Source organism: Scardinius erythrophthalmus (assembly GCF_964197995.2).
Source record: "Scardinius erythrophthalmus genome assembly, chromosome: 16".
Classification (NCBI taxonomy): Eukaryota; Metazoa; Chordata; class Actinopteri; order Cypriniformes; family Leuciscidae; genus Scardinius; species Scardinius erythrophthalmus.
The window spans coordinates 13,529,683-13,540,561 of NC_138236.1; positions in this window are offsets into that span (position 1 = coordinate 13,529,683).

Below are 10,879 nucleotides of genomic sequence, written 5' to 3' on the forward strand. Positions count from 1 at the left end.
ACACGGCCAACATGTGGCCTTTCCAGTCATACATCATCTCACCCTGCAGAGAGCATACAGCATCAGCTCTCTCTCTCTCTCTCTCTCTCTCTCTCTCTCTCTCTCTCTCTCTCTCTCTCTCTCTCATTCACTCACACATTCTTTCATTCTCTCTCTGTCTATAAATCTATCTCTATCTCTCCTGCCTACAGAGATGTAGACATGTTTCTGTCTCTCCGTAGCCTCAGTCGAAGCGTTGCCATCAGCACTTTTTCACCTCAACCCCACAGAAGAACGCGATGGGAAGAAACAGCAAGCATATCGAGGGGAGAATTAAAACGTGTGAAAATACCAAAAATAACAGACGGAGCTAAAGAGAGAGAGGCTAAACACCACGCTGTGTGTGTATGTGTGCATGTGTGTGTGCGCGTATGTGTGTGTGTGTGTGTGTGCGTGTGTGTGTGTGTGTGTGTGTGCGTACATGTGTGTGTAATGGCATTCCCTCCCTCCTCTCTGCCCTGGCCTAAACCTGTCTCCATCTCCACTGCACAGTAAATGGCACAGCCGTATCTATCTCACAGCTCTCTGTGATAGAACACAAGCTACCTTCACTACCATTAGAGCATTGCCGTGTGTCCACATGATTACACACACATATACGAACACTCTCCATCTTTCACTCCATATGTACTGTATACTTACAGCATCTGACATCCACCAGAGCATTCACAACATTTGCCCTGCATTTGATGGGATATTATGTGAATCTAAAAAGGCTGATGGTGGGACTTTCACATGTTGGACACAACTGATTGAAATGTTCCTGGGAAAAAGAAAATAAAGAGGGGAAAAGTTTCAAATGCACATCAGCACTTGATATCAGAAAAAGAGGACAGGCGCATCCAAGATAAATGAGGAAACTGGAGAATGGAAATAGCCAAAACAGATGTGAGAATCGAAACACAGATTGGCAGATCATATCTCAACTGCAGACTGAAGAAAAACTGCCTCTATAAACTATGAAAACACAGAGGACGCAAATTACACTCGGACAAACCGCTCAAAGAGTGTGTGGACGTAATGGCATATGCATGCCAGTACTGATATTCTTTTAATTCAATTACATATTTTTTATATTATTTTTTACAGACAAAAGAGGAACAAACAAAAACTAAGAAGAGGGCTGTCATTAGAGACCAAGTGTAATTGTTTAACAAGTGCAGTTCTCATCCCTGTCTAAATGAATTTCAAAGTCTGGCACAGTTCCTTCACAATCAATTGATGATTGTAAGTAAATTTATTTAAATAAATAAATAAATAAATAAATAAATAAAGTTAAAAAAATTAAAAAAGGTTTGAAAATTTAGGAAAACTTTTTATTAAACAAAAAAATTGTAAAAGTCGATCCATGCGTGAATATGGATGCACAGATACATTATTATGCCAGTCTCGTATAATACAGATAATCCGATAATTATATTAGCTGTTATGGCAGATAAATAATAAAAATGTACAAAATTATATAATTTAAACATTTATATAATATCCTCTATAGGATTTAGATTCAAAGTGAGTACCTTGGCTAAAAGCCACACTGATAACAATACTGATATCATTTAAGGATCAAAGACAAGTAAAAGACAGGTGTGTGGAGAGGTGAACCTCTTGATTAGGTGATACCTTGTAGGGGTGGGGGAAAAAATCGATTCTTAGATGAATCGCGATTCGGGACGTGGACGATTCTGAATCGATTCACAAATGTCAAAAATCGATTTTCTAAAAAAAAAAAATTCTAATAACGTAACATTGACGGAACGCAAAAGGCGGAACTCTGAAGCGGACGTGCACGTGCGCGGACAGTCTGTGGCGTGCACATAACAGAGACGCGCAGTCGCGCACATAACGGACGCATGATGGCTAAGCGCCAAATGTGCAATGCCAGTCACAAAAAGTTACATTTTGACTGTAAGTTACTCTCTGCAGATGTTCATTCACTTTCTTTGTATAAGCTGTTTTTGATTGTGGTATACAGCAAACATTTCAAGTCATAACTCTTTATTATTTAGTTGTGTACTATAAGTCAAGAGCGACTTTGTATGTTACTAATTATTCAGAATATGCATAAGTCCACAAGCATTATACGTTATTATGATAGATTCTGGTACATAATTCTATATTTTTGAACGAAAACTGTTTGTGAATTTGCTACAGCGAAATGTTTTATTTTTTGTATGAAGAATTATATTGCTAAATGGAAATAACAAGAGGATATTGATTAGAAGTCTATTATTAAATGCTACTATGCTAGAGATTCAGAATATGCTGAAGTTTGTATTAATTTACTACAAGTAAGTATGCTGCTAGAACAAGCACACATTTATTTTCCTGTTGGTTCTCAGCAATGTTGGGACATATGCTGGCAAATGTAACCTTACAGTTGACTTGCCAAATCACTTCCATTTGTTTTATTAATAAAATTAATATAGGAAGTATTAGAAGTAAGTTCGTTACGGGTCATCATAAATACTTTGCTTTAAAAGTACCAAGTAAAAACATTTTTTCAATGTTTTTGATAAAAGGCACTTCCCTGAGAATTGAACTTAATAAATGTGAAAAAGACACTTTAATGTCTGTCATTATGTTTGTCATTCTGTATAGCAAAGCAGATGAGAGTAGATCATGATCAGAAACCTGATTAGAAATCATTATGAATAAAATCGAATTGTTTTGAATCGAAAATCGATTTTGAATCGAATCGTGGCCTCAAGAATCGGAATTGAATCGAATCGTGAGATGGTAAAAGATTCCCACCCCTAATACCTTGTCTATAAACACTAACCCGAACTGTGCTGAGGAAATGGCATGGTAATGATATGAGCTTAAGATATGCTAATCCAGAAACACTGTTACACATCACAGGTATGACAGGATTTCAGTTAGACCCTTTACCAAAGGAATCCCACCCTATACACAGTGTGTATACACAGACATGTTGTGTTTTCATGTTTATTTAAGCTGTAAAGCGGTCTATATCACCCTTTATTACGTTTTTCAGTTTTAGTAAATTGTGTATTACCGAACTACAGCACAATCTATAAGTGTGATTTCCTGTTTTCATGTATAAACAGTAAATGGAGGCAATGTGGGCAAGTGATTCTTTCACACTAGTTTTGTGTTAACATGTATAATATTTAAGTCTTGTGGCAATGGTGATAAAATACACTTATTCTGCTGCCTCACGGACTTCCATTGTAAGCGGACTTTTCACTATTTTCACTCAAAAAACAATTGCAAAGATGCACACTAAAATAACACAAACACTGACCTCTTATAGCACTTTACTAGGCCATTGTGAGGGTTTGCGTCTCATGAATTCGAGCATGTGCGGAGATCTCAGGAACCACTGGCTCTCACCAGAGGTCGCAGTGTGCACGAGAGTGTATGTGTACGTCTGCGCTGCAAGGGTGTCAGATATTTTCCTGGCACTTCAAATTAAACCTCAAACCCATAATAGCCACCATTATCTGCCTGACGTGCATCTGCGTGCTCATGCCCACAATTCTCACACAACACACAGATCCCATTTCAACCCAACAATGCACAAACAACCTCTGGAACACTTCCTGACATGTCCCTGGACACTCATTACCACACTGTAGGACGATTACTGACTCATAACACGCACCAACAACTACACACAGATTGCATTACAGTACGATACAAGTCTCAGACTACATAGAAAACCTTCATATAAACAAACTCTCCTCTGTCTACACCTGTTTATTTAAGCTTTGCGTCAGCAGGTTTCAATGGGGGTTTCATTTAGCCTGCCAGCATGCAAGCGGTTACGTTCTGAGATTTTAATATCGCCCTTGCAGATGAAGAGATTCATCAGTGACCTTTTATGATGGGACTGAAGAGGCTGAAATGGTGACATAATGTCACCGAGAACATAATAAATCACATAAAATAAAAGCAGGCACACTATGACAGCAGCTTCAGCCCATAACTGAGAACACAAACATATTGTAATGACCTTCAAATGCACATGACGTCGTTGAGAGGTGTGAGGCAGACATTAAGTGCAAAATGCTATGGTCGAATACATGGTGAGAGGATGTTAGCAAGATGGGATGAAGATTTGCTTCACAGAGGGGTGGCAGCGTTAAGGCAGTACAGCCTATATATGCTATGGGCGCTTTCTGCCAAATCCCTCTATTACGGCAAGAAATGATCTTTCTTCCAGTGGCACAGCTGGTCAATCCCATATGAATGTTAGAGGATATTCATGGCATATGTAATGCAGCAGCATATGTCAAAGAAAGCCGCAATTTTTCCTTTTAAAAAGGATCTCAAGACTCTAAGGCTGACTCTAAACTATCCCACTTTTTACACAGCTAGTCTTTAAATATCTAAATAAATAAGTAGACATGAAATACTTATTTGAGTTTAAGTATTTTATAATCTTATCCATATATTGTCTATCTTCAAGCTTCTGCTAAAAAAAAAAGCCTATTACAATGTACAAATCAATTGGTTTACCAACAAGACGAACACTGCAAAAATATTTGAGTAATATTAAGTCATTTTCATCACAATTGATAACTTTGATGCATACAAATACAACTCCCACCTTGCATCTGTGACAGCCGACTTTTCCAGCAGCCTTGGTTCCGGAAGTATTTTTTTCCATAAGGTTTTTTTTTCAAAGTCTGTAAAAAGATGTATAAGCCATGAACCAAACTAACCAGCTATGAGGTGAATCACAACATTACAAACAAAAGTATTTGAAAATTGGACAAAAACACAAATAGGGACAAGATTGTGTACTTAAAGGTACACTTTGTAACTTTTTTTGATTCAAAATAAGAAAATTTAAATAATGAGTCCATGCACGATCAATTCTTCTTCCAAACGTGTTTTTGTCTTACCCTGATTCACTATGGTAAGCCTATAATAAGTGTTATATTTATACCTAGAGGGATGGTTTCCATGGGAAACTGCATACATACATCACTCGCACATGCATCATCCGTAAATACAGAAAATTAACTCCGGCTACATTGACGCATGTATGGTGTGGGACTGGCATAGGTTAGTTGTCAACAAGCAAGAAAGGTTGACATGGAGTACGCCAAGTCTCAAACCTTCAGGAAATCACCCTTTTTTAAACAAATGTCGAACAGAGAAGAGTCTGCTGGCAAAAACAGAATGTGACAGAGCTCGTAATAAAACGAGAATAAAACGGCGATGGCGAGAACTGAGGGATTTGAAATGTAAGAGACACAGAGATGGCGTTTTTATTACTCAACAGGTCAGTAAGGAATATTATTGAACAGATATCTTCTTCTAAGAGAGTTCTTAGTAAAGCATTATCTATAAGGGTCATTTCATTATGTGTTGTTGAGTGCTGTGCTGGAATTTATTTTCAAGGAAGTACCATGTCTATTAATGAGTATAGCTGTAACGTCTTCAGCTGGTCAGCTTGAGATCCTTTCATTCTAAACTGGTTATATCTCTTAAGCCTAGTATAGCAATGTTTTATGAGCAGTAGGATAACCAAATTTATCCACAGTCACGCAGAGCGAAGCACAACCAAAACAATGCTCTTCTGCTAAATGTATGCAGTTTTGTTTTTTCAACTGCTAGGGCGAAAAGTTACATAGTGCCTTTAACAGCTTCAATGAAGGAAACAACTACAATCTAATGAAACATTGCGAAAGACATAGTCGAATAAAAAAATGACAGAGGAATATGAAACTATTGATTTTTAGATGTGGATTATATATAAACAACATTCTACATTTATTGCAAAATATGTGTATATAGCCTACAGTATACAAATATTTAGTTCGACTCTGTTACAAAATTTGCAGTGCTTCATGGGAATGGGGGGCGCTAAAGAGTTCTTTCGGCACGATTTGGTTGTCATGATTCTCAAATTGGTGAAGGTTGTTTTTCCACCAGAAATACGACTGTTAAACATGATTATTTATATAACTAAGTTAATGTGGGCTGATATCATATTCCATTGATTAACAGCTTTGTAGCTCACAGTAAGTTTGTTTTTAAAGGTTTATAAGTTATCGTTAAAGATAAATTCCCCTTTTTGCTTCCAGAACCTGACTGTTGCACATAGCCAGCAAGTCTGTGGTGTGACATGAGAGACATGAAAATAATGTAAGTTATCTAATAACACAGATGAACTTTGCCATGGGTGACAGTGAATACTAGGAAATATCTGAGCTAATGAACTACCAAATTAAGCAAGTATTCCAGAGAACCGTTGCAACATTTACAATCTATTCAAACTCAAAATCTTCTACATCTTTAAATCTTTCACTCTAACTACTTCTTTTTTGTTGGATGGGAAATTCTGGATAATATAGGGAAAAAGTAAGCATTTCTTTGAGAAGGAAACAAATTATCCTTGTGGGATAAAACCTTTCAGATGCAAATGTTTTCAAACAAATGATCAATATATAGAGATTTTGAACGTATCCATATGATAAACTCAATCCCATGGTTTTAGCCGTGAAGGATATTGTTAATATTGCAAAACAGGATGAGCAGACATAAACCATTTGAGAACATAAGCTAAGGGAAATTGAATGAGCAGAACTTGACATATTTGGCCAGTTGAGGACAAAAATCACCAGTGACACAATTAAATCAGACTTAACAAAGGGAATTTAATGTCAATGACATTTAACACCAGCCTAAGGCGACAGGTAAAACAGTCCAGTCAGCCATTTCTTTGCGAAAGAGCTCATGGGACTGAAGGGGCGCTGGGATAGAGGATTAATTGAAAATGAATGTAGTTCTACAAACGCACAACCAATTCAGAGCAATCACTCACTGTCATTTCGCACACTGGATGTACGTTTACACACAATGTTTTACCATGTAGACGTACAACAGGTGGAAGATACCATGATACCGAGTGAGCTTACGGTGGTTCATAGGTTATGTTTAATATAGGTGGACGTAACAAACCTGACCTTCAAAACAAGTCAAAACACAAGACCGAGACACGGCAAGGAACTTTGATGGTCAAGACATCTTGTGTCCTCACACCTCATTTGGCGACAGCGAGAAAAGGCGAGGATATCGAAGGGGACATGACTGAGAGGGGAAACAGAGCTCAAGCTGGGCCAGGCAGCAGGCAGGCCAGCAGGACGCCTTCACCCTCCAATAAACTTCAGCTAAAGGTCAAACAGATGAATTATTCATTATTCAAGGTACAGCCAAGGCCAATATTGGCCTTCGTCCTGGATGGCCATTTTAAAGTGTTTTAGATGTGGGGTTAAAAGGGGAACGGCAGCATTGTGCGGTTCGATAGAAACAAGGGAGCATGAATCGGTTTACATGCAAGCCCCAAACTTATAGCACAATAGGCTTTCATTAAAGGCTTTAGACGCCTTTGAAATAATACAAGTGAAAAAGGTGCAAAGGTTTCTTAATAAATATCTGAATTAAAGTGGGCATTGTGGGTCAATGTGTGCATAATGATTGGAGTTTTAAAAATTGATCATGCCCCATGTGGGCCCGTGAGTGTGTGTGCCGCTTGTAAAGGGCTTTTGATCACGTATGAAATATTCAAAAACCCAACTGTAATTTGATGAAGTCAGATATCCTCAAAATGGGAATAGCAGTCAGCACTTTTCACATTTCTGCTTATAAAAGACCCTCAGTAAACGGATTTAGAAACGGGAGGGGGAAACTGGGGTCTGGGTTAGGGTAATAAAGGCTGTTTAAAATATGCGCTGACCCGTGAGATGAACTGTAGTCCGTGCTGCACGGCCAAAAGCGATCTCGCGACCGCACATCCCTCCCTCCACTGGCACTTGGTTTCGGTCCCGCGCTGCCCTCCGGCGGCCCAACCGCGCCACTGCAGCAGTGTGTGGGCAACCGGAACAGCACAGCGGACCTCTCCAAACCATGCCCTGCCATGCCATTCACAATGGTATCAATTAAGAACTGCTTGTTCTCTTTATTAAATAGGCTACATACATTTACTGAAGCCTTTCAGCCGTTCAAAAAGACATTGATTGGTTAAAGGGGGGTATCACTGCTGGGTCTGAACAAAAACTACAAGAAGCCCCATTGAAATTGAGTCATATTATTTCAAGAAAATATCCTGCTTAAGCTCAATGTTAATGTGACACTTTAACAGGTTTATCCTAAATGGCTGAAAAATACATTTTGTCACTAATGTGAGCCAACTAGACAGGCACACAAAAAAAAATTACACCAGGGTTTCTCAAACTGTGTCCATAGAAAATTTCTGAATAGAGAACAAAAATCTAACTGGAAAACTGGCAAGCAATATGATAGGAACAATGAGCATTCATGTTTTGCCCAATAGGTTGAAGCATATTTCCCATTAGTTTTCTTAATATTTTTAAAATCTTCTTTGAGGACTTTTAAACCTTGTAGGGAATGAATTAACAAACAACCATTCGAATAATCAAATAAACAATGATACAAAAAAGTATTGATTCAAATATAAAATAATAAAAGACTGATTTGATTCGATGCACTGTAAAACCTAACACTCTAAAACACTCTAATAATTAATTTGTTGTAGTTACTTTTATAAGTATTTAGAACCTTTTTTTATAATTTAGACTATTTTCTATTTCCCAGCATGCTTTTTCATGACATTCAAAAGAGAGATAAAATGCTCAAATTAAGTGTTATATAATGTACTGCTTACTTAAACTTTGAATTTCTTAACTGAAAAAATTGTATGGCTGATTGCCTCAAAAACCCTACTTTACACTTTCAAACAAACATACTAAAAGTTAAGAAATGAAATGGGACAAGAAAGTGCCATAACAAAATAAATATTGCATCATATAAACACGGTGATGATAGCAGCATTTCTGAGGGGAAAACAGCAATCAAACAGGTTTGACTGACAAGCGATATAATACAAAGCGATTTAGACCCAGTGGTATGTGATAAGCTGAAACAATTCAGTGTCTGAATTGAAATATAGGTTTCAATACTCTGCTCTTGAAAACACTCTCAATTAACAGGCAACAAAACCATGGTTTGAAAAGTGAGAGTCTGTCTGTCCACATGAATATCTGCACTGGGCAAATTCACTTATGAAAATGCTTATGAACTGGAGAGTCCATTTGTGTTTCATGCATATTTCATGTAAAGCCCTGTATAATAAACAGAGGAACAAAGGAGCAAAAGTAACATTCTGAATTGAAAGAGGATGTTTCAGCAAAGTAAAGAGATGAAAGAGCGATATTTGTTAGTAACATGCAGGTATGAATGCAAAGGCTATCATTGGGGAACTTGATGGTGTGTTGGCAGAATTAATGCTAAATATTTGTAACAATATTACTAAAAATAATAATTCTGAGAAAGTAAATTACAGCATGAAAAAATATTTGAATTACCATTTAATAATAGCCTAATTTATTTAGTGCAGGCTTTAAATTTACTTTCAGAATCAAGAAAGTTTACTTATTCGAATTTTAAAATCGCAGTCTGTTTACCTAAAAAAAAAATTGTTTTGGCATATATTAGATACAATATTATAAAACAATGAATCAGTGTTCATTCATATCAAGTTCAGTGTAAACTTTAACTTTAACAAATTTTTAAATAAAGTAAAAAAAGAAAAGAAATTCAGGGTTTGACCACCACTGTGAAAAAATATTTTCATGATTTGTTAGCACAACTTTTTATCTTTTGTCAAATCAACTTAGATAATTAATGTGGTTCAGATAACATAATATGTTGAGTTTCTTTCTATTTATTAAACCAATCATTGTATTAACTCAATTTTTTTATTTCAATTAACTCAAAATTTAGGTAATCAGGTAACTTACTTTTTTAAGTTAAACCAACAATAATTTTTAACAGTGTACAAATGTAATATTGACTATATCCAAAATATCCAAAAATATGTAGCTGTTACACTGATGTCAACAACAACAACAGCACATTTTACAAATACATTCCACTTTACAAACTGATCTGAAAGTTTTCCCTAGCTGCAAAGATATGTTAAGTTTCTTTCATACAAACATTACCTGTCCGCCACAGCAGAAAAAACTGAAGTCCATCACCTTAGGTCACTGTTCTCTGACAGAAACGAATAACAACCACCCACACTACCTCTTCCTACACACTCAATCTACAGGTTCCGATGCAAATGTCTTCAGCAATAAGTCACAGCGCTAACGTTAGTTGCTCTTGGCATGCAAACGATGCATTTATCTAACTTTACCTTCACTTGCCATCTGCAGGGCTCAACTATATTCTTTGCAGGAGTTCAGGAAACAAAGACATAACATTTTAAATTAAGCTAGAGGAATATTTAGCTCTACAATTTTCCTGGCTAATATTATAACAAAGAAATTAATGTTAATATGAACCATTTATGGACTGATTTTGGATTACTCAAATTGTTTGGTTGACAACGGATAATCCTGTACTGTGTTTCTGTTCTTATGCACTTCAGTATGGATGGACTTTCCCTGCTCATCAAAATCACCCAGTCAATCTTTCAGTAAAGCCAGGACATATTCACACTAAGCTGATCGGCCTGAGGAAGTGGGGAAGGAGGGGGCCAGGGGTCTGCCATACAGATGATCCATTCCACAGAGCAAACATCCAGCACAAGGGCTCCAAGGCCTACAGGGACTCTGATAAAGCACCTCCACATTTTTATAGACAAACTACTTATTTTTTTCCCTCATATCGCTTAGAACGACTGATAACTTTATATTTCTCCAAAGTGCTGTGCTGAAAAGGCTGAGGGAAAGGGCCTTTCAGCAGTTTAATTGATCAAGACGAAGCCATGGGGGGCACCTTCAGATAAAAGAGACGGCAACGTTTTGAAGTACAATGGTGGAATCTTTTTTTTGGAAGG